Source organism: Cupressus sempervirens, chromosome 3 (assembly GCF_028749045.1).
Source record: "Cupressus sempervirens isolate cs-2001-9-10 chromosome 3, ASM2874904v1, whole genome shotgun sequence".
Lineage (NCBI taxonomy): Eukaryota > Viridiplantae > Streptophyta > Pinopsida > Cupressales > Cupressaceae > Cupressus > Cupressus sempervirens.
Window position 1 is genome coordinate 851103221 of NC_143120.1, and position 25447 is coordinate 851128667.

A 25447-nucleotide genomic window follows, 5' to 3' on the forward strand; every position below is an offset into this window, starting at 1 on the left:
AAGGTCGAACAATGAAATTAGTGAAGTTCTCAATGACATTAAAATGAGTTTGGAAAATACACAGTAGTCCACATATATATCAGCAACATTTACATGGCTATGAATGTAGGATTAGTTCCAACTCATTCAGCACTTACGTGGGAAAAGCCACTAGTATGGAAGATTATAATAAAGAGTAAAATGGATTGAACTGCAGACAACCACACTGCAAATGGAAATACATAGACAATAGGCATATGGTTTATAAATGTTGAAACGAAAATTAGATCTTAAATCTACACTCTGTTGGAGATAAGGCATGTTGACACTCTTCGAAGAAAAGTAGAAGCAGAGCAGGATAAATACATACTCATATTCATTCATGCAAGAGGAGAGATCAAAATATTACATTTATACTGTTTACATCAGAGAGCCAATAAGGAAGTAAAATTTACAGTTTTACCATGTTGAAGAGAAACTGCCCTTCCCTTCATTATATATCCAATTTTTACTGCAATAGGTCTATTTGCAATCTAAGTTAGTCAATGTTAACAGAGGGCATATCATGTATACAAAGGGTATATTTTTGACAACCTGAGGCTGCACGATGATCATAATCAGACGTCTATGAACAACGACCATTAGTGAAAACATATATAAAGTTAACTCAGTGGAATAGACAAGGTAGATATTTATAATAGGGTTCCTTGGGAAATCATCAAAAGAGAATTATTTATTGGAAGAAAATCAGAGAATAGGCAAAGAAACACTTATGATGTCACAGGATTATATTAGACACAAATAATCATAACAAATAAAGGGGATTGTCCTTATTTCGTGCATTACCAGGATTAGGGACATTACAAACTTGGCAGCCGGACAACAACAAATGACAGGTGCACTGCAGTAGTTGTCTAATACTCTGCAATAGATAGCACTTCCTCGAGGACGGAGTAGGGAGAGAGCTCGAGATGTTTCTATTGATTCTCATAGATCTTGAGTCAAGGATAGAACCCGAGATGGTGATAGGTACAAAGATGCATATCGGGTTCGAGTTGAGGATCGTGGTGGATTAGCTGACAGAGCTGACATACATACTGGCACTCATGATAGGCCGCAAAGGCCCACGTTTCTGAGACCTGATGTGAATGCGGTCAATATTGAGATTGCGGCTGCTCTTGTTGCTGATGACATCTTGGCATACTTTACAGACTGGGATGCTTTACCACAGGCTATTAAAGATCATTTGAATTCTGATAGGTTCTTGATTAAAAAACGGAGCATTCCAAAGCAAGGTCGGCACCTAAGGGACAACAACCTCAACAAGCAGAGTTACAACAAGTTGTCAGTAAGATGACGTTGGAGCACTTTGATGGTATTGGGAGAGTTATAACGCGAGCTTGGATTCATAAGTTCGACACATATTTGGCTTTGTGCCCTATGTCAGAGGTGGACGTTTTTAGATTTGGAGTGCTGCATTTGGATGGAGTTGTCCATGACTGGTGATACCATGGGTTAGTTTCTTTGCAACATGATCAGATCACTTCCTATCAAGAGTTTGTGGATTGCTTGATCGAGAGATTTGATAGGAAGGATTCAGAGGTGTACTTCCGTGATTTGGCTCAGTTGAAGCAGTCTAGTGGATTGGAGAGTTACATCAGTGAGTTCCAGAGGCTTCCAGATGGTTTATAATATTTCAGAGCATAGATTTGAGTGATGTTATTTATGGAGGGATTGACTAAGCCACTCCGTGGATGGGTGAAGTCCTTGGACCCATCTGCTCTCCAGGTAGTGACGAGGAAGGCATGAGACTTCAAGTCATCTTCTCGAAGCAAGGTTGCTTCAAAGTCTTTTGCTCTTCCAGCCGATGATGAGCCCCCACCAGTTGTAGAGGACAAGGGTAAGTCAGTGGGAAGATTTGATGGCACTTCTAGAGAGGATTTGAAGAGGCGTTAGCTTTGCTATTGGTGCAAGGGGACTTTCTTTAAAGGTCATACCTGTGCATTGAGGCCAAAGGGAGCAACGAATCGTGGTATGTGGGTTTACACTGATGTGATTGAGGATGAGTCATCATAGCCGCATGAGGATGTTGATGCAGATGATCATATCGATGATAGAGTTTATACTGTGATGAGTATTTATAGTTTGGTTTTTGACTCACATGTTAAGGATTTGCATCGGGTACAAAGCTAGTTTGAGCCTAAGTTGGTTTGTCTACAAGATGACTAGGTAGGTATAATGAAGGAGAGTGTGTTGAGATCTCCTATGGATTTGTCTATTAGTGATGTTCCGACTTTTACATCACTAGCACAGGTATTTGGCACTATATTGTATGTCATGTTATTGGTTCTGATGATGGTATTGGCATTCAGTTGGTTCAATGAGGACAGAGACATCGCTTGCTTCTTATGGGATCCCGGTGGAGGATTTTGTATGATGCTGGATTGCTTGAGGAAAAGCAATTTCAGGGTGGGAGGACTGTAATGTCCCCATTTTTGTCAAGTCTATGCAGTTGATAGAGTTAGCTCATCATAGCACCCCTTGTAAGTTGATAGGGTGTTTTGGGGGTCCCAGTTGTGGACTTGCTATTTTTAAGTAAGTCTATTTTTGGTAGTGCAGTGGGTGCCTTTGGCAGTTGGTCGTCACCTGTTGGAGTAAATAAGGTTAATAATTGCATGAGCTATTATTTATTCGATAATTATCAAGTTGCATTATCATTATGATATTTATATTATTATAATAATGACATTAAGAGATATTTCTAAAAAGTATGTTGGAAAGTTTCTAGTGTTGAGTTCTTTTGGGAAACTTCCACAAGATCTAAAGTGGAGTTTTTTTGGAAACTTTGGTCAATGAAAGATTATAAATGAGAGCTCATTTCATTGGGAAAGACATGCTTGAATATATATTTGCTTTTGTTTCCTTTGTGGCTTTTTTTGAGTTCTGAACAGTGAGCCTTGCTGAAGTATAAGGGTTTCTGAAGATTGTTTGAAGTTGCTGCTGATGTATAGTGGTTTCATTGGTTGAATCTCGTATCTGTGATGATCAGTGACTAGGAGATTGACATTATCATTCTGAGAATTCTGAATTTGGTGTTTGCAAATTATGTTGAGGTATATAATTTGTATTGTTCTACTGTAAACTTGTGTCTAATGAGAAGTTATTGATTTTAACATTCGAAATTGGTGAAAGGATTTAATTGCATTTATTCTGCAATTTCTGAATATATCTGGGAAGGTGCGATTTATGCCATCATTATTCCAGTGGCCACGTTGAGCAGCTGTAGGGAATTTGGTGTTTCGATTTGGAGTTGTAGAGGCTGGATGACACCTTGCAAGCATTTGTGTAAGGGTAGATTGGTGAATTGGACCCTTTCCTTGGCCCTGCGGTTTCACTGGCAGCCCTATGTTAATTCCTTGCAGGTTTGTGATTTGTTTATGTGCCTCGTGATTCATGTTAGATCCATTGTCTCATGGTGTGAAGGGCGGCCATTCAGTTTTGAGACGGTTGATGCAAATACAAAGGTGCTGCGTTTATAATATGGGTGATCTGCAGTAAGTAAAACCATACTAGGGCTTTCATACGAAGTCATATTTCCTTGAGCATTTGGATGGTCAAAGAAGAGTTACAGAATTAAAGTTTACTTGTAACCGTATGGGGAAACAGTTTATTGCCAATGCAAAATCAGTTTTAAAACTTGTTACATTCTAATTGTGAAATTGAATAAAGAAATCAGTTGCCATTGAATCTTATTTGGTAAAGTCTGCAGTTTAGTATTCAGTTCCAGAATTTAGATTTGAATGTATTTAGTTTACAAAATCATATATATTAAAAAAGAGAACAAACAGTTCTAATAGAACTTACTAGCCAAGTGTTTGACGAAATGTCAAACAACTGATAAAACTTTAAATTGGAGTTGTTGAGTTATAACCTGGCCAAGGTTATTACACATATATCCCATTGGTTAGAAATAACCATTTGACTCAATGCCACTTGTGTCTTGACGAGTCGTCTCATAATGATAGTATGAGATGCAAACCGGGTCTCAACAACCTAAGAAAGCTAAAAAAAACTGTCAACAAATGGTAAGAAAAGCTATATACAATTTGATAATTGAACATGAAATAAAATTTATTGAAATTAAATAAATAAATTAAATTTAGCAATTACAATTTACCTTTAATAATACCAATTTGGAGAATGACCTGAATTTTGATTGTGACATGTGATAGTTTGTCATAAGCATTTGTATCTCCTCACCCTCTTGGCATATTTGCTTCACCCAATCTATTTAAGTTCCAATTTATTGCATAACTAAGTTGAGGGAGTGTATGGTGCATGATGTCCAAAACATACGTTCATACCAACGCTTAATCAAAGCACCTGGACCCCTACAATTTTTAGCATTGTCTGTAATCACTTAGACCACATTCTCACTACCCACCATCTCTATGGCCTCAATGAAAATTCTAGAAATGAACTGTGAAGTTTTCACTTCTCCTTCACATTCACATGCCTTCAAAAACATTGCCCCTTTGGGAGACACTACAATCATATTAATTAATGGTTGGTTTCTTGTATCTTTCCATCCATCAGAAATAAATTAATAATGAAACACATAGCTTTCCAAGAATTTCTAATTCATTGAAAAGCTCTCTCTATAGAAGTCTTCTCTTTTTGCACTAGAGTGGTACACACCTTTTCATACTTGGGACTTGTGTAATCAGCAGATGCTTTATTGACAATTGCCACCGTTTCCTTCCAATATGGTGATCTCACCAAGTTGAAAGGAAGATCATTAGCGCAGAGGCAACATGCAATGGCTTGATCAACAAACTCTCTTGCCTTCATTTTAAGTGCAGTGTTCAATCGACCTCTTTTGTGGGTAGTAATTTCTACACCTTTTTCTTCCTCTCCCAGTACAGGTTATTGCAAGAATGGATGTTTAGAGGATACAATTGGTTCCATGAGTAATTGCATTTTTTTTCCCAAATGGATGTTGTTAAGAACTTTGTTTTGATGTTTTAACCAATTTATTAGCAGCTTCTTGTTCCTTTATATATCAAGTTATTTGTGCATTAGACATCTCATTCCCATCTTTGCCTTTGCACATTCCCATTCCTTTATTAGCTAGGCCCATAAAATGAAGTTTGACTTAGGAATATGAGCTATTGAAAGGTTTTCCTTTGTTACTTTGACATACATTACACTTCCAAAGATATGAACCACTTATTGAAACTTGCGATAATCTTATGGTATGTCTCCATAAAGGAGATCCTACATGAATTATGAAACTATCGGCTCCTTGCCCTTCCATTGGTATTTGCCATTCTTGCACAATACAATCTAATTTCTTCCTATAATAAGAAATGAAATAAAAGTATAAACTAGAGAAAAAACTATGAACATCAAGCATACAAGTGCAAAAATATGATACAAAAATAGTAAAATAGATAGCTAAACTTTTCTCTTTAAACCTTTAATGCTCTAGAATCCTATTAAAGCTTTCTAAAATAAAATCTTAAAGATATTTTTTGTTCCTTTCAATGAGAGGACGAAAAATTAGATAGGAGATAGGTGATTGATAGACAACATTTTTTGAAGGAAAGGCATTTGCATAAGAAATCTGATTCGTCGTCTTTAGGAAGAAAATTTAGAATTTTCTCTATTCGTTTTTTTTGAAGTTCATTCATTAAGAATTTCTCTAGTGATTCTATTGACCCTGACAATGGGGGCAACAAAGAACATAATATCATCCACAAGTTGTTGGTGAATAAAACCTTCTCCCATAGAGTAGGCTTCTAAGCCAATAAAAATATTGGGTGGATGTTTTGCAAATTCATTTGCAAAATAGGTAGACCAGTCATAGCGTGTGAGACACAGTCTCTCCTATCTTAAAGGGAAGGCTCCCCCTTCTCATCGTTACTTGGATCAACTCAAGGTAAGCAAGAAGTTGAGAGATTTGAAAAGGTATTACCAATTTTCTTTCCTTTTAGCTTTCAGGAAAGAATCCACTTACCCGTAGAGCGAGTATGATGAAACCTTGAACTACACTTCTATCTAAAGTTCTAAACGGTGATATTGATAAACTAACACTAACTCAAAGGCTAGTTGAAAGTGTACCAGTTTGTCTCTAAGTCCTGTTTGTCTAATCTATAAGAAAAACCTCTACCATTGGGGTGCAAAGACTTCCAGAAATAGGGAAATTCTAACTAATTTTCGTGAATTTGAGATGGTAACACAAGTTATAGTCAAAGCTTCTAATCTACGTATTACCACAATCGCTCCCAATCAAAGCTGACTCTGATTACTTCTTGACTCACTATGCTCTATTATTGAACACACAATAATAACATGAATCAACGACAATAGGAACAAATTACAGTCAAAGCTCATCTAATTTTCTCTATTACAATTGCTTCTAGTCAAAGCTTTGAATCCATTTGCTTCTTTTATTCATTTTTCTCCCAAATTCGTACTACACAATCAAAGTTATGTTTGCACAAGTTTGACAGAGCCTTCTTGTATACAACAAAAGATGATTTTCACAATGAGAGGGCACTCCTTTATATAGGCAAAGGAGTTGAGAAAAAAGAGGAAAAAGTGGGAGTAACTCAACGAACTTTGACCCGGTCTAACTAACAAGAGAAATTATTGGATTACATGTCATTACACATGTAAACCGTATTACACGTAACTATACATTTTCATGTAACACATCCTCTTCAATTAAATACATGAAAGGAGGAGAAGAAAAAAGACGGAAGAGAAATGAAACAGTCCTAGGGATTGTTCTGAAGGGTCTTGTACTTTGTGATGCTATCTCGGATGATCACAAGATTGGAAGTTCCTATATTTTGTGCCATTGCATCCACCTTGATAACCAAGGTGTTGCGTCTTTTGAAAACTTGATGTGAGCAAGTTTTTTCTCGTTCGAGTTGTCATGAATTCTCTTTTGTAGATTGACACATTATGGAGTCTTCGACACTTTGAAGACCTTCTTGACGATGTTCGGAAGTAAAATCGGAACAACTTTCCACCAACACTTTTAACTCTTTTTTGTTGACACAAAGCGCTTGCTGCATTCCCACACTAACTTAGGTTCTTGGACAATCATTGGGAAAATGGAGACCAAATGAATATTCACTTCTTTGATTCGAAACACGCCTTCTTTATTGGATATCTTCACTTTTTATAGAAATTTCTGGCATATCTTGACTTGCTGCAACTTGAAAGTTTCAATGGGATTGAATCCATCATTCGAAGATGTGGAATTTGATTCCATGAAAATATTGGCAAAATGAATCTTTGAGGAACAATATATTCAGGGTATTGATTAGATACTCATGGAACATACGTAATGAATTGGATGTGATTGGAAAGTACATGCAGAGGGCTAAAATGGGACTTAGGAAAATGGATGGGACTTAAATGCATATGGGAGAAGGATGAGTTCTTATAAAGATGCCTTGAGGAATGAAGGCTAGGTGGAGTGAAGTGAAACGTGCTCAAGTTCTTGGGAAAAAATGCACAATTTCATCCAAATGAAGAAAAATGAGAAAGCAAGAAAAGAAACACAAAAGAAACACGTACCTTTGGTCTTAGACTCAAACATGCCAACAAGCAAGTTGTTTTCATATGCAAATTCGAATTTGGAGTTTGGGGAAAATCCAAAAGTGCAAAAATGAGAGTTTTTATCATATTATAAGGTAAAATGCACTTTTCATGGCATATATACGAACAAGTGTGCAACATCAAGCTAAAATATGCAACAAAATAGCAAGATAAGCATGAATTGATGAGCAAGTTTGAAAATGTCCACTTACTTGGAAATCAAAGAGCCAAAATAGAAATTTTTATAGACTCGAAGACCAATTCTCCCTCAAATCTAGATTTACAAACAATAATTTGACTTCTTCCGTATTTGCATTCAACAAATATTAATGAGCAATGAAGGCTTGAATTCGACATGAGAATGCCAAAAACGTGGTCTTCAAAGGCAATAGCATGCATTAAAACTCAAAAATGACCTCTATTGATCCAAACATATCCCGGAAATACTAATTTTTGGGTGTCGTTAATAAAAACATGCCCTTTTCATGCAAAAATTTGGGTCGTTTTTTGCAAAAATGTGGCTCACAAATGCATATAAATTGGTTGTTTTTGGTTTGGGAATGCAAAAATGTCTTCCCTAAATGCTCATACATGGATCCAAATGCAAAAGTTTAAAATGTGGCTCAATATGCATAAAAGTGGATTAAAAAAAATACCCATTTTTTTGGGTGTTTTTAGCAAAAACATGATTCATAGAGGGCATGAAATGAAGCCTTTTTGACCTCTAAAGGAAAAATCCAAAACTTTGTTTTCCAAAAGCTTTTGGTTAGTGATCAATGCCAAATGCCAAAAACGATCAATGCTACTAGTTATATGGAGATCATATAACCAAATCATTTTTTTCCCTTTTTGTCATATGATCTCCATAACCAAGGAATATTCAACATCCACCAAGTTCTCCATCTTGAGCTGTGTTGAAAGCTATTACTTAAAATCATAAATTGCATGCTTACACATCATCAATGTATAATGTGATAAAAAGATATCAATCACTATTAATCTTATAATAGATACAATGATCCAAATCTTAGAAATCCTAAACCCAACACAAAAGAGTCACATTTCTATTACCACTTCCTAGGACATTATTAGAGACTATACAATAAACTAAATCTATTTAACCTCTTCATCAATGGCAAAAATAAATAAATCACTGTTCATCTTATAATAGATATAACAATCCAGATCTTAGAAAATCCTAAACTCAACACAAAAAAGTCATTCTAGTACCACACCATAGGACATTGTTGGAGACTATACAATAAATTGAATCAATTTAACTTGAGTTTTAGGGTTTAGACCCTACCAGGTGGTTTCTCACTTGGTCCATAGTTGGTGTGGATTTTCCTAGGGTCCGCGGCGAGTTCACAGTGCCTATGCCATAGACGGATGTGCGTAGACCCATAGTCTGTAGTGTGGGTCCTATGAGGACTCACCATAGACCAACCTTTTTTTTTGGTGGACCTAGGCAAACCCAGGGGCTTTGTGCGAACGCATAAGGACTCGGGTGGGCCCATGGCTCTAGAGGCCAAAAAGCTAAAAGAAAATGCAAAATATGATTTTTAAAATATTTTTTTCCTTCTAACCCTAAAAGGAGCCTATTAGAATACAACAACCTCATTTTGTTTCACATTTGCTCTCTCATTTAGCTATCTCATTTTACAAGTTTGAAGCGAAGGCACAACAAGTTGATTTTGGAGTCGCAAATCCCTCCAAGAATCAGTGTTGAGTGTTCCAAGTATGTATTTGATCCTTTCCCTTGGTTCTTTGATAGCTTGTTTTATGTTTTTTAGTTCTAATTTTTTTTTATAAATTTTGAAATATGTTTTTTCCATTTTTGTTAGAGATTGCAACAATGAGTAATTAGAGCTCAGTAAGTGGAGAGGGGTCCCAAAAATTTAGAACTGAAAAAGGTTCTCCTCTGTGGAAGTATACAAGAGTTCAACAATGTCTTGGAGAGGGGGAGGAAGTTATATGGAAACATAATTTTGTAATTTCCAATATAGAAGCTCTTATTACCGAGTAAAACTTCATATTGTAGGCCCTAGGGGTAAAGGAATCAATATGTGAGGGCTTACTGACAGAAAAGGAGGGGTTGCCAGCTACTTGAATAACAACCATGTTAAAAGAACCAGAAGAAGTTGATAGGTTAGTTTCTAGGGGGAATCAAGAAAAAATAAAAAACAAACCACTAACACCACCCCTCAAACAACCACTATACATTATCCCTTCTTACCTATGGCTTCTAGAGACCACCACCCGCAAGAGAGGCCCGTTAGGTAGGGCATTTCAAAATGAATTAAGACAAATCGCTGATATAAAGGGTTGGGTGTTGCTTCTTTGTGAATGGTCTTCCATTTAATCTAGTTAGATCACCTTATTGGTGGTGGTGCAAGCAATAAATCAAGCGCTTAATGGTTACCACGATCCTAGGTATGAAAAGGTGAGAACTATCTTATTACATAATGGGAGAAAATGTAGATAACCACCTCAAACCAATATGCGATTCTTGGATCTAAACAAGAGTGACTATTGTCTCTGATGGATGGAAAGATTGCAAAAACTGGACCATTAATAAATGTGATTGGCGTCTTGCTCAATGGGGCAATGTTCTTGAAGGCAGTTGATTGTGAAGGGGAGGTATTAGATGCTGAAATGTTTGTCTAGATTCTCATTGAATCCATATAGTCAGTGGGTGGTGATAATATTGTCCAAATAGTTATAGACAATGCAAACGTTTGTAGGTTTGCAGATGCTTTGGTAGAAGCACGATATGATCACATCTTTTGGACACCATGCACCCTCCACTCCTTGAATTTGGTGATGAAAGCAATTGACACCCTAATTGAATGGTGAGAAAAGTATGAGGAGGGTAAGGAGATCCAAATGTTTATGATAAACCACCATATGTCACAAACAATTTTTCAAGATTTTCTCCAATTTGGACCATTGGAGGTAAATTTTAAATTTAAATTTAAATTTATATGGAAATGTAATTTTTGTAATATCCAATATAGAAGCTCTTATTACCGAGTAAACTTCATTTTCTGGGCTCTACGGGTAAAGGGATCAATACGTGTGAGGGCTCAGAGAAAGAAAAGAAGGGGTTGTCAGCTTCTCAAATAGCAGCCATGTTAAAGGAACAAGAAGTTGATAGGTTAGTTTCAAGGGGGAATCAAGAAAAATTAAAATTCAAACTGCCAACACCACCCCATTAAACAACCACTAGACATCATCCCTTCTTACCTATGGCTTCTAGAGATGAAGAAGATGTAGAAACACCTGAAAGCACCACTCGCAAGAGAGGCCCATTAGATAGGGTATTTCAAAACAAATTAAGAGAAATTGCTTATATAAAGGTTGGGTGTTGCCTCTTTGTGAATGGTCTTCCGTTCAATCTAGTTAGATCACCTTATTGGAGAGTAGTGGTGTAAGAAATAAATCAAGTACCAAATGGTTACCAAGGTCCTAGATATGAAAAGGTGAGAATTATCTTATTACATAATGAGCAAAAAAATGTAGACAACCTCCTCAAACCAATGTGCAATTCTTGGATCTAAATAGGAGTGACTATTGTCTCTGATGGATGGAAAGATTGCAAAAATTGACCATTAATAAATGTGATTGGTGTCTCCCCCAACGGGGCAATGTTCTTGAAGGCAGTTGATTGTGAAGGGGAGGTATTAGATGCTGAAATGTTTGTCCAGATTCTCATTGAATCCATATAGTGTGTGGGTGTTGATAATATTGTCCAAGTAGTAATGGATAGTGCAAAAGTTTGTAGGTCTGCGTGTGCTTTGGTAGAAGCACAATATGATCACATCTTTTGGACAACATGCACCATCCACTCCTTGAATTTGGTGATGAAAGCAATTGACACCAATCGAATGTGTGAAATAAGTTTATGAGGAGGGTGAGGAGATCCAAATGTTTGTGGCAAAGCACCATATGTATAAAACAATTTTCTGAATTTTCTCCATTTTGGAATTATTGGAGGTAAATTTTAAAATTTAATTTACTTTCATTTATCATTTTGTTTACATAAGTGAATGAAATATTTTTTTGTGTTGTTTACATTTTTAAAATGTGTGATTAACTTACAATTAACATGTTATTAGGTGCCTGAAACGGGGTTTGCTTCACACATAATTGTCCTTAGACGACTTATGAGGGTGAAAGATGCATTGTCTTAGATGGTTATTAACAACCAATGGTGTGTTTAGAAGCAATGGAATAATCTTGGATGATGATTGGGGGGCTTAGGTGGATTTTGTACTTGAATTCACCGAGCCCATCATGTCTCTGCCTCGTTTGCTGACCTTGATGAGCCTTGTTTGGGGGACATCGATGATGCCATGGACTCCATGCTAGAGAGGTTGAAATCGGTAAGTTTAATACAATCCTCTGTCCTTGTTTATTGAAGGATTTTAATTTCTAAAATTTTAATTAACTTCACATAAAGATAACTTGCATGAACATTATTTGAAACCTAGCATATGGGCTATCTCCTAGGTATTATAGTGCTGAGATACTTGCTATTCCTAGTAGAGTGCCGCCATACAGAGATCCTGAGTTTGCTAGTGGATATAAGGCATTCAGTAGGCTCTTTAGCGATCCTGAGGTGACATCAAATGTTTGAAGAGAGTTTGCAGAATTTGCCCTAGGGAAAAAATGTAGACCCTGATGCAACTCATGACTAAAGCAGAATGGATGATATTAGATGGTGGTACCTACATGGGCAAGACTCTATGCACCTCTAGCTTCTTTCCATTAAGATCCTATTACAAGTAAGTTCATAAGTTTATTTTTGCCTTTTTTAATGGCCACTTATCTTGGAGAAGTAACAATTTAGCACTTTTAAATTTATATTGTATTTTTATTTTATTGAAAATTTTGTTGGTTGACTCTCTAGGTTGTGAGCTCTTCTGTTGTTGAGTAGAATTGGAGTACATACTCCTTATCCACTGAGTGAAGCATAATCAGTTGGGTTCCAACAAAGTAGAGGACTTAGTATATATAAACAACAATTGGCGCCTCTTTTTATATAAGGTTCCAAAATACAAGAAGGGGCTAGAGAAGCTTTGGGATGTAGCACCCAAGTCAACTAACTTGGATATGACCATCCAGAATTTAGCTAAAGCTACCTTGTTGGATGTTTGATGAATGATAGTCCCCTTAAAACCACAAACAAATAACAAAAATAGAGAAACAATGTAATGTCCCCTTTTTAGCATTCATAGCATGATGTTGTCGTTAGCCTATTTCCCCACAGTCCTGTAGACTAACCAAGACATTAATGGGACTTAGAGGCCATTTGGCCTAGATAGTTTCAGTTGCAGGTTTTTCTGAGGGGTTTTGAGGCAAGTTTGGGCATACTTACTATTTATAGTAAGTCATCTTGGGCATGAGCGGACATCCAGTGGCAACGATATGTTGATGGTAATTGTTTAAAATCGACAAGAAGACTTGTTTATCACTGATAAGATTTGTTATGCATTGATAAAGCTATTTTATAAAGTTAAATTTAAATATTTAACTTTATTAATGCATAGACTATAGTTTGTGGGAAATATTTAAATTAAAAGAGTCCCCTTTATTTTATAACATATTGGAGACATAAGTTACATTAAGGGAGTTATGTTTTGTCCCACATTGAGAAAACGAAGGATGGAGCCCTTGTGAGAACACTATAAAAGAAATGGAAGAGCTTCTTTTAAGTATGCTTGGAAATATCAAAGAAATTGGGAAATTTTTTGGAGATTATGTCTCAATAGTTTGAAGGATGAAATCCCATCAAGCTGGAAATCTTGACGCCATTGAAAGATATGGTCTTGAGATTCAACATGGTAGCAGTCGGAAAAAGCAGATACGAAAAAGCAACTTGAAAAAGTGGAATCGAAAAAGCAGGCGGAAAAAGCAATCCGTAAAAGCAGTTCAAAAAGCGGATCCGAAAAAAGCAGTCGAAAAAGCAAATCGGAAAAGCAAAACAGAGGGGGCAGCATTGAAGGAAATTATTACAGCCACCTACAACCAGGTTCTTTTGTTAATATTGCTTTTTAGGGTGTTATAAGTTTCAGCTGTAAGTGTGCATTACACCAGCATTATCATTTTGAAATCCATGTAAATGCCAAAAGTCTTGGCCATATTTCATGAGCATTGTATTAGAAATTTCATTTGCAAATTAAGAAGATAATAGTTGTTGGTGTCATTTAAGCAATTCAATATCATTATTTATTAGCTAGTTAGTTTGCATACCAACTGTTTGTAAAAATGTCAGTTGGTTGTAGGTATTCATTTCTCATGCTTTGATCATATATATGTACTGAATATTGTCAAAATTAGTAGCACACTCATGTTAGGTCATTGTGTAGTCCATTTGGAGTCTTCTAGCACAAGATTCTCATTGATGCAAATTGAAGAAAGAGTCATTTAAAGCCAGCTAAAATACTATATCAGTCATACGTCCCTTGCATGTGAATTGTTTGATGAAATTCTTTGAGCTTTCATCAGCATTTTTTGAGAGTAGATTTGAGGAGGGTCATTACAGTGGTATCAGAGCTTGCTTGGAAAGTGTTTGACGAAATGTCAAACAACTGAAATATAAAGATTTTTGGTGTTTGAAGAAGTTATAACCTATTGGGGTTATTACAAACAACAACAATTCGCAAGAACATAAAATGAGCTTCTTATTATCTTTATAAGTATGGAATTACAGATTTCAAAAATACAATATGAAAAGCTACATGAGCACCTTCCTTACAATATTTTGCAAGACAAAGGTGCGAACAACCACCCAAAACTGACCTAAACAACCCTACAAGCCTTTCTTATATAGGCAATTTTTTGCCGCCTAGGAAGGTTCTTGATGTTTATCCCCAAACTCTTGAGGCTGACCAACACCAAAATTACATTGTATTACATAGAATTGGCTCAAGACAATTACAAATTATATTTTTAGGTAGCCCAACTTACGGAGGCCCTAACTTTTAAACCGTAGACTCAATTGGTTGCTATAACCACTTTTTGGAAATGACAATTATTGTTCAACAATGGCTGAGTCATGTAAGCTCCAGTCAATTGAGGTTTGACCCTTAAATGAAGCCTCTAAAGTCTTCAAAATTGAGCTCAATGTTTTTATATCAAAAATTAATACCAAAAATCCTCAACTTTGCCAATATATATGATATGGCAGTGAAACTCAATTGGCAGGTTGACATATCTAAGATGAAGCCCCACCTCTGAAATTAGAACATTTTGAGCTTGAATGACCAACTTACTAAAAATAGTAAGCTTCCACAATTAGCAACTCTGCACTAAAACACCCTTATATGGAAATGTAATTTTTGTAATTTCCAATATAGAAGCTCTTATTACTGAGTAAAACTTCATTTTCTAGGCCTTAGAGGTAAAGAGATCAATACTTGTGAGGGTTTAGAGAAAGAAAAGAAGGGGTTTGCCAGCTTCTCAAATAGAAGCCATGTTAAAAAAAGAAGAAGTTGATAGGTTAGTTTCTAGGAGAATCAAGAAAAATTAAAAAGAAAACCACCAATACCACCTTCTCAAACAACCACTAGACATCATCCCTTCTTACCTATGGCTTCTAGAGATGGAGATGATGTAGAAACACTCGAAACCACCACCTGCAAGAGAGGCCATTAGATAGGGCTTTTCAAAATTAATTAAGAGAAATTGCTGATATAAAGGTTGGGTGTTGCTTCTTTGTGAATGGTCTTCCATTCAATCTTGTTAGATCACTTTATTGGAGAGTGGTGGTGCAAGCAATAAATCAAGCCCCTAATGGTTACCAAGGTCGTGGATATGAAAATGCGAGAACTATTTTATTATATAATGAGAGAAAAAATGAGATAACCTCGTCAAACCCATATGCGATTCTTGGATCTAAACATGAGTGACTATTGTCTCTGATGGAGAGAATGGTTGAATAAACCGACCATCAACAAATGTGATTGTTGTCTCCTCCAAGGGGGCAATGTTCTTGAAGATGGTTGATTGCGAAGGGAGGAGGTATTAGATGCTGAATTTATTGCCCAAATTCTCATTGAATCCATATAGTCCATTGGTGTTGTTAATGTTATCCAAGTAGTAATGAACAATGCAAAAGTTTGTAGGTCTGTGGGTGCTTTGGTAGGAGCACGATATGTTCACATCTTTTGGACACCATGCACCATCCACTCCTTGAATTTGGTGATGAAAGCAATTGGCACCTTAATTGAGTGGGTGAAAAAAGTATGAGAAGGGTGAGGATATCCAAATATTTGTGACAAACCACCATATGTCACAAATAATTTTCAGAATTTTGTCGATTTTGGAATTATCGGAGGTAAATTTTAAAATTTAATTTAGTTTCATTTAACATTTTTTGTCATGTTTACATAATTGAATGAAATGTTTTTTGTGTTGTTTACATATTTAAAATGTGTGATTAACTTGCAATTAACATGTTATTAGGTGCCTGAAACTTGGTTTGGTTCACAAATAATCATCCTTATGAGTCATGTGAGGGTGAAAGATTGTAATGTCTCTTGGTACGGGGTTCCACAATTTCTTGGCTAACCACTTGCAAGTGTGTTAGTTCTCAATACTTTTATAGAACATTTCTATTTCATATTTAGTGTATCCTTTTGTGAGAGGTTGTAATTAGACACTTAGCTCCTGGGGGAGTGCCTCTTGGAGCTCCAATATTGAAACAACTCTCTACTAAGTGTCGTCATTTCACAATCTTCCCTCTTAATAGGCCTTATGGATGTTTGATCAACAACATCCATCCTTCTTAAAAGAGATGACTGCCATCCTAAGCCTTGTGAACTAACATAGGTATCTTCACTTTAAATTAATATTGGTCCTCAGAGAATCAATACCTCTGTCTTCTCTTATTAAAGTTCTTGAGTTGCTTTACGGAGTGGCTTATTTGTGCTATGAGCCCTTGTGAGCAGCTGAGCTTCCACGGGAAGTAATTGTCCTTGTTATAATGATCTACAAGTGATCCCTTTTTATACTGATCCTGATTGGTGGTTTCTTATTGTAGGACTTATTCTTGAATAGCTCTTCAAACTCAACCTCACCCTTTAGCATACATTGATCTGACTTGCTCCTCTTCTTTGTGTTTCACCGAATTAATAGACCTTGTGATGGTGCTTGTGCATTATCACTTACCACTCTCTTCCCTTTGTTCCTTCTTGGATTCTCTTGAGTTTCGAATTAGTGAGCGTTTGATGGAGGCTTGGGATCTAATTTCCATGAACTTCATATGTAACTAGTAGGTGTCTTTTCGTGTTTGTCATCTGCCCTTCTTTATCTGTCTTCCTGTTCAAATTTTTTTCCTTCCCTCCTCCAACACCATGGTATGGGTTTAAGTAGGCTTGATCGCTCGTGAGTCACGACCCGTGGTCGTGTCTTTCCAATCTTGTGTAATAGTTTTTTCGATCATCTGTATACTTTATATGTTTGTTTGATTCATTTTATACCTATATATATATATATATATATATATATATATATATATATATATATATATATATATATAAGTAATAAAATTTATAGTGTTTGTTTGATTTGTTATATATATATATATATATATAACATTATAATAATATCTTTATAATATTTGTTTGATTCAATATATATATATATATAAATTTATTTGTGATAATCAATATGATAATGATTTTATAAGTAAAACATTATTATCTTGATAGGAAAAATAAAATAAAATAAATAAATATATTATTTATTTATTAAAAATGAGAATCATTGTTGTTATCTATCTTGATCTTGAGGTTATTATAGTCCCTCCTACTTAATTTTGCTTGTCCTCAAGCAATTTGATATTTTCTTCCTTCTCCCAAGTGGCATCCTCCTTAGATAGATTTTTCCATTGGACCGACTATTTTGTAATAGTTCTATTCCTCAACTTCTTCTTCTGTGTGCCTAGAATAATTTCTAGTTCCAAAATAAGTTGACCTTTGTCGTCCAGTGGTCGTAATTCTGTACAAGGTTCTATTTGTTTCTTTAATACTTTCTTAAGTCTTGAGACATGAAATATATTATGGATTCTACTACCCTCGGGTAATTGTAGTTCATATGCTACCTCTCCAAGCTTCCTTATTACTCGATATGACCCATAGAATTGTGGCTTTAATTTTTTTGCTCCATTTTTCTTAATTGAAGTTTGCTTATATGGTTGTAGTCTTACGAATACTAAATTCCTGACTTCAAATGTTCTTTCAATGCGTTTTCTATCCGCATAGATCTTTTGTTGATTTCGGGCTTGTTGTAGATTTTTCTTAAGAGTTTTTAAGATATTTGTGCTTTGTTGAATGATGTCCAATGCGCTTGGTACTTGACTCCCTTGTAGGATCAAATTCCCAAATGTAGGCGCCTCATAGATATATAGAGCTTTGAAGTGGGTCATTCCAATGGACATGTGATGGGTTGTATTATAGCAAAATTCACCTAAGTGTAGCCATCTGATCTGTGCTTTTTGCTGCCCTATTACATAGTTCCTCAAATATCCTTCTAACCACTTATTTACTACTCGGTTTGTCCATCTGTTTGCAGGTGGCAACTCGTGCTGGGGGTTAAACTGGTCCCTGCTAGTTTAAATAACTCTTGCCAAAATTGACTAATGAATTTGTTGTCTCGATCATTGATTATATTTTGTTGGACTCCATGGAGTCTGAATGCTTCTTTGAAAAATAGTTCAGCCATTCGATGTGTTGATGACTCGGTACTGACGGGAAAGAAATGAGCGTATTTGGTGAGTCTATCCACTATTAAATAATTACTATTCTTCCCTTGAAATTTGGGTAAGTCAGTTATGAAATCCATCGAAATGCTTTCCCATTTTTTATTAGGAATGGGTAATGGCTGTAGCTGTCCTGTAGGGTGTGTGTGTGTTCTGCCTTATTCTGCTGGCAAATCATGTATTCTTGTACATATTTTTGGAAATCTTTCTTTAGACCTTTTCATGAGAATTTCTCTCTTATCTGTTTATATGTTTTGAAACACCCTTGATGGCCAGACAAAGGATCATCATGATAGTCTTGTAGGATTGTGTTTTTAACTTTTGATTGCGGAATATGTAGTAGTCCTGCAGGGTGTATTTGTTCTGTCTTATTATGCTGGCAAATCGTGCATTCTTGTACATATTTTAGGACATCTTTCTTTAGACCTTTCCATGAGAATTTCTCTCTTATCTGTTTATATGTTTTGAAATACCTTTGATGGCCAGACAAAGGATTATCATGATACTCTTGTAGGATTGTGTTTTTAACTTTTGACTGCGAAATTAGAAATATTCTTCCTTTATAAAATATAATGTCATCTCGGGTTTTGAAGTCTTCATTTGGATTTTTTCCTTCTAATATTTCATTAGCTTCTAGATTTTCTGCATACTCAGCAATGATATATTTTTTTCCAATTTCCTGAAATACTAGTAACCATATTGAGGTGGGGGCGTCGAGATAGAGCATCTGCAACTCCATTATTCACCCCTTTAACGTATTTTATATCAAAATCGTATGCTTCAATTCTACTCACCCATTTTTGTTGTTGATCATTAAGATCTTTTTGGCTTAGGAAGAAACATAAGCTATTATGGTTTGTCTTAACAGTGAATTTCCCATAGACTAGATACTGTCGGAATTTGGCTAAAGCATGCATTATGGCCAGCATTTCTTTATCATATATGGAATAGTGTTTTTATGCTTATGTGATTTTGCGACTCTCAAACGCTAAGGGGTGTTTCCTTTGCATGAGAATTGCCCCAATCCCTTCCCCCAATGCATCAAATTGTAGTTCAAAGGGTATCGTAAAATCGGGTATGACTAAAATAGGACATGAACTCATTGTTTCTTTAAATTGCTCAAATGCTTGTTGAGCCTTCTTGTTCCATGAGAAAGCACCATTCTTAGTTAAGTTTGTAAGGGGGGCCGCAACCTTAGAGAATCCTTTTACAGATTGTCTGTAGTAACTGCATAATCGAACAAATCCCCGAAGCTGAGTTAAGGTTTTTGGCTTCAGGCATTCTTTAATGGCTTTGATCTTTTCTTCATCTACGTTCACTCCTGCATTGATCTTATGTCCCAAGTAAAGAATTTCATTTAGCCCAAATTCACATTTTGAGATTTTGGCATATAATGACTCTGTTTCTAGAATATTTATGACTTCTTCAATATGTTGAAAATGTTCTTCCCATGTTTTTCTATAAATGAGTATGTCATAAAAAAATATGAGGAGAAACTTCCTTAATTGTTGCCTAAAAATATGGTTCATACATGATTGGAATGTAGCTGGAGCATTTGTAAGGCCAAAAGGGAGTACTAGAAATTCAAAGTGCCCATAATGACATTTGAATGCGGTTTTTGGGACATCTTCCTTCCTCATTCTGATTTGGTGATATCCATACCTTAGATCAATTTTTGAAAAAATACTGCATGCCATGTAATTCATCCATTAATTCATTTGTCCTAGGGATTGGATATCTGTTCTTGATGGTTTTTTTGTTTAAGGCTCTATAATCAATGCACATTCTCATAGTTCCATCCTTTTTTTGACAAGTACTACTGAAGAGGCGAATGGATTGCTACTAGGTTGAATGTGTCCCATTTCCAATAGTTTTTCAATTTCCTCTTTGTATTTATGGGGGTGCCTGTAAGGGGTGGTTATGACTGGTTTGGCCCCTTCCTCTAATCCTATGGAATGCTCAAAGCCTCTTTTGGGTGGTAAACCTAAGAGAATGTCTTCAAAAATCCTCTTGTGTTTCTTCAGGATGGGACATATATCGACATGTATTGTTGACTCATTAGTGAGTGATATATCAAGAATCATACACTTGGCTATCCACTCTCCTTGATCATGTCTAAGGATGCGTTCTATTCTATTGCTAGATACTACTTTGGGTGATCCATTAGGTAGTCCCTTTAATGTTATATCTCTTCCTTCATGTTTGAAACATACTTCCAGATTGGGTTTGAAACACCCTAAGGAGTCAATCCAAGGCATTTCAAGGATGATGTCATTTTGTAGCTTCACAACAAAAAAAATCTGCTTTTATGGTGTAGTTATTTAGAGAAATTTTCAATTGGGGAATGATCTCTATGCATTGATCAATGGTACCATTGCCCATTATCACCTTGAAGCCTTTAAATTTTTGTGTTTTTAACTACTAGATCCTTGTTGATGAAGTTGTGAGACTCTGGAGTCTATTAAGGCAATCACCTTTTGGCCCTTTAATGTTCCTTTTACCTGAAAAGGTCTCTTTCCACGCTCTTGGGTGACTACAGCTACTGTTCCAAATTCCTTCTCATCCGCCTTTATTCTTTTGTTTGGTGTCTTATTTATTTCTTCCATTCTATAAAGTTGTCCCCTCTTACATTGGTGGTCTTGAGCCCATGGCTCTTTGCACTTGAAGCACAAACCTTTCTTAGATAATTCGTCCTTATTCTTCATCGTTTCTTTACCTCGACATTGATGCCCTAGATTCCGTGGTTCTTTGCAAAAGTAACATGCTTTATTTTCCCCTCTTGATCCTTTTTTCTTGTGTGGATTTTTACTACGAGATTGAGTCTTGAATGGCTCTTTGAACTCAACCTCACCCTTTAGCATACACTAATCCGACTTGAGCCTCTTCTGTGTTTCACCGAATTAATAAACCCTTTGATGGTGCTTGTGCGTTATCACTTACTACTCTCTCCCCCTCCGTTCCTTCATGGATTCTCCTGAGTCTAGAATTAGTGAGCATTTGATGGAGGCTTGGGATCTAATTGCCGTGAACTCTAGATGTAACTGCTAGGTATCTTTTCATGTTTGTCGTCTGCAATTCTCTATTTGTCTTCATGTTCGAATTTTTTTCCTTCCCTCCAACACCGTAGTGTGGGTTTAAGTAGGCTTGATTGCTCGTGAGTCACGACCCCTGGTCGTGTCTTTCCAATCTTGTGTAATAGTTTATTTGATCATCTGTATACTTTATATGTTTGTTTGATTCATTTTATACCTATATATACTTATATTTATATTTAAGTAATAAAACTTATAATATTTGTTTGATTTGCTTGATTTATATATATAACATTATAATAACATTATAAAAATATCTTGATAATATTTGTTTGATTAATTATATATATATATATATATATTTATTTATTTATTTGTGATAATCAATATGATAATGATTTCATAAGTAAAACATTATTATTTTGATGGGAAAAATAAAATAAAATAAATAAATTTATTATTTAATAATTAAAAATTGAGAATTATTGTTGTTATCTATCTTGATCTTGAGGTTATTACAATGATGCATTGTCTCAGATGGTCATTAGCAACCAATGGGGTGTTTGGAAGCAATGAAATACAACAAGGGCCATAAAGGTATAGACAATAATCTTGGATGATGATTGGTGGGCTCAGGTGGATTTTGTATTAGAATTCATTGAGCCCATCATGTCTCTCCTTCGTTTGCCGACCTTGATGAGCCTTGTTTGGGGGACATGTATGATGTCATGGACTCCATGTTAGAGAGATTGAAATCATCAAGTTTTATACAATCCTCTATCCTTGTTTATTAAAGAATTTTAATTTTTAATTTTTTAACTAACTTTGCATCAAGGTAACTTGCATTAACATCATCTGACATTGCAAATCATTCATAGGAGAGAGTATGATCTCAAGGACACCTTGTACAAAAAGGTGGAGTCAATTGTTCTTCATTGTTGGAATAAGATGACTACAGCTTTACACCTCCTGGCATATGAACTATCTCCCAGGTTTTATAGCATTGAGATATTATTCCTGGTAGAGTGCCACCGTACAGAGATCCTGAGATTGCTAGTGAATATATATAGGCATTCAATAGGCTCTTTAGCAATCTTGAGGTGGCATCAAATGTTTGGAGAGAGTTTGCAGAATTTGTCTTAGGGAAAAATGTAGACCCTAATGCAACTAATGACCAAAGTAGAATGGATGGTATTAGCTACATGGGCAAGACTATATGTCCCTCTAGCTTCTTTACATTAAGATTCTATTACAAGTAAGTTTTTAAGATTACTTTTTCCTTTTTTTATGGCCACTTACCATGGAGAATTAACAATTTAACACTCTTAAATTTATATTGTATTTTTAAATTTTTTAAAATTTTGCTGGTTGTCTCTCTAGGTTGGGAGCTCTTCTGTTGTTGAGTGGAATTGGAGTACATACTTCTTATCCGCTTAGTGAAGCGTAATCATTTGGGTTCCAAGAAAGTAGAGGACTTGGTATATATTCACAACTGGTGCCTCTTGTTATGTAAGGATCCAAAATACAAGAAGCGGCTAGAGAAGTTATGTGATGTAGTACCTAAGTTTGCTGACTTGGATATGATGATCCTGGATCTAGCTAGATCTACCGTGTTGGATGTTTGATAAGGGTTCTCCCTTTAAAACCACAAACTCATGACAAAAAAAGATAAACAACAACAATTTGCGAGAACAAAAAATGGGCTTCTTATTACATTCAAAAGTATGAAATTACAAATGTCAGAAATACAATATGCAAAGCCACATGGGCACCTTCCTTACAATATTTTGCAAGACAGAGCTACAAACAACCATCTAGAACTTCCCTAGACAACCTTACGAGCCTTTCTTATATAGGCAAATTTCCACCGCCTGGGAAGGTTCTCGATGTTTTGTCGTAAACTCTTGAGGCCGACCAACACTAAAATTACATTTTATTACATAGAATCAGCTCAAGGTAATTACAAATTGTATTTTTAGGCAGCTCAATTTACGAAGGCCCTAACTTTTAAACCATAGACACGATTGGCTATTACAACCACTTTTTGAAAACGACAACTTCTATTCTACAATGCTTGAGTTGCGCAAGTTTGAGTCAATTGAGGTTTGACACCTAAACATAGCCACCAAAGTCTTCAATATTGAGCTCAATGTTTTTATACCAAAATATTAATACCGAAAATCCTCAATAACTTCACCATTACATATGATATGGCAATGAAAGTCAACTGACAGACTGATATATCTAAGATGAGCCTCCACCTCTGAAATTAGAACTTTCTGAGCTCTATTGACCAACTTTCTAAAATTAGTAAGCTTCCACAGTTAGCAACTCTGCACTGAAACACCCTTATTGAAATGACAAAAACATAAATATTTTTGGGTGATGCAAGATTGCCCTTACACCTTGGATGCTCTTGCATCAGTGTTATGATATAACATCGTCTGGGGCTAGTGGAATTGGTTTGGGTTCCAATGATGAGAATCTTGATTTTGTTGCAGCCGGTGATGAAGCCATTAATCCCTAATTTTTTGATGACCCATTTGACCCTTGAAGGGCATTGATACAACGATAAACTATTAAACACATCATTATGGTTTTCATTTATCATTATGTATCAAACTTTATTATTTGATGAACTAGTCTATGTTTTGAAATTTCATTTTCCAATTCAGTAATTCAATGTATGATTTTCTTTAGGATCCTGAACATATATTAATGAGCGAGTATTTAATAATTATTTTTGACATTTGGCATTGGTCAATGATCAAGCAACATATATTCATAATGAAATGTATTATGTTTTAGTTTTGCAATTATGCACGTTTCTCTTATTTTTTCTATATACATACATATACATACATATACATACATACATGCGCACACACACACACTCATGAACCCCCCCCATGAACCCAAATGGTTTTTTTTTGTCCAAACCCACAAACCCGAACCTGAACCTGAATCCAAATCTGTCCCCGAACCTGAATTGACAACTTAGAATTTAACCATTTCTTACCTTATCTGTTTTTTCCACATTGTGTTCTAGCTCTGACATGTAAATCCTTTATAATAGGAGGGTTTATGGTAGTGTTGACTCTGATTCTTGTTCAGCAGAGTATAGGAGAACCATTTCAGTTGTCAGTTGATTTAGTTAACAAGAGTACTATCATATTCAGCTACAGTCCTAATGGCCAAACGTGAGTATAGTTGTAGATTTTTTAAGTGAATCAAGTTATGTAACAACTTTGGTTTTCTTAGTTAAGCAAAAGATTGCTACTCAAACAACAGAGAATCTGGTCTATGCAGCAAGTTTTTGATGTATGGAGAATATAAAACAGTTCCCACAATTAATGTAGAAAAATGAAGTCGATGAAGTAATTCCTTGGTGAAATACACCAGTCATCAAGAGCATAAGACAATGGAGAGTCAACCAGTTCACGAGCAGTTGAGTTGCATGCTAAGTTTTTTGAATGTTACCTACCTCTGATGAGTGTGTTTCTATCTTTAATAGCAGCATAAGCCTTGAGTGAACGTTTTCTGATTGATGTACCAATGAAGACTATTTTTATATGTTAATGTGCCCCTAGTTAATGTACTCACCAATTCACTTAATTATGTTGGTTTTAAACTTTAAATCGGACAGGATAGTTCAACAATTGTCATGGGCGGCCCCTTACCTATATCCCCAGGCTTTCGCTTTCTCGAAGAGGGCGCCTACCAGCCTAGGATTCCAATAACAAATTCATGTCATATACATTAGTATTTTCATTTGAATGGATTTCAATAACAAATTCATGTCATATACATTAGTATTTTCATTTTGTCATCAACCAATATTGGGCTTAATCTGTATCTCCAGTCACATGTTTTTCTTGGCCTCTCCTCCAATAGCTGGATTATGCAAGTGATCTGCATTGCCTAAATGAACATATAATTGGGCTAGTAACATTATGACCTATATCCGTGCTTCTAAGTGTTGCTTGTGCTGCCAATATACAACTGTAGAGCAATTTGGAAAGTAATGTGCAACTACAAATTAATTTCAATTTCATGT

At 35.7% G+C, this 25447-nt stretch overlaps 1 protein-coding gene across 2 annotated transcripts in view; it reads left to right on the plus strand.

Moving 5' to 3' along the window:
- The window catches only part of LOC149569454 (uncharacterized), a 107878-nt gene that overhangs the window by 37757 nt on the left and 44674 nt on the right, over positions 1–25447 (plus strand). The gene's annotated exons all lie outside the window — the stretch shown is intronic.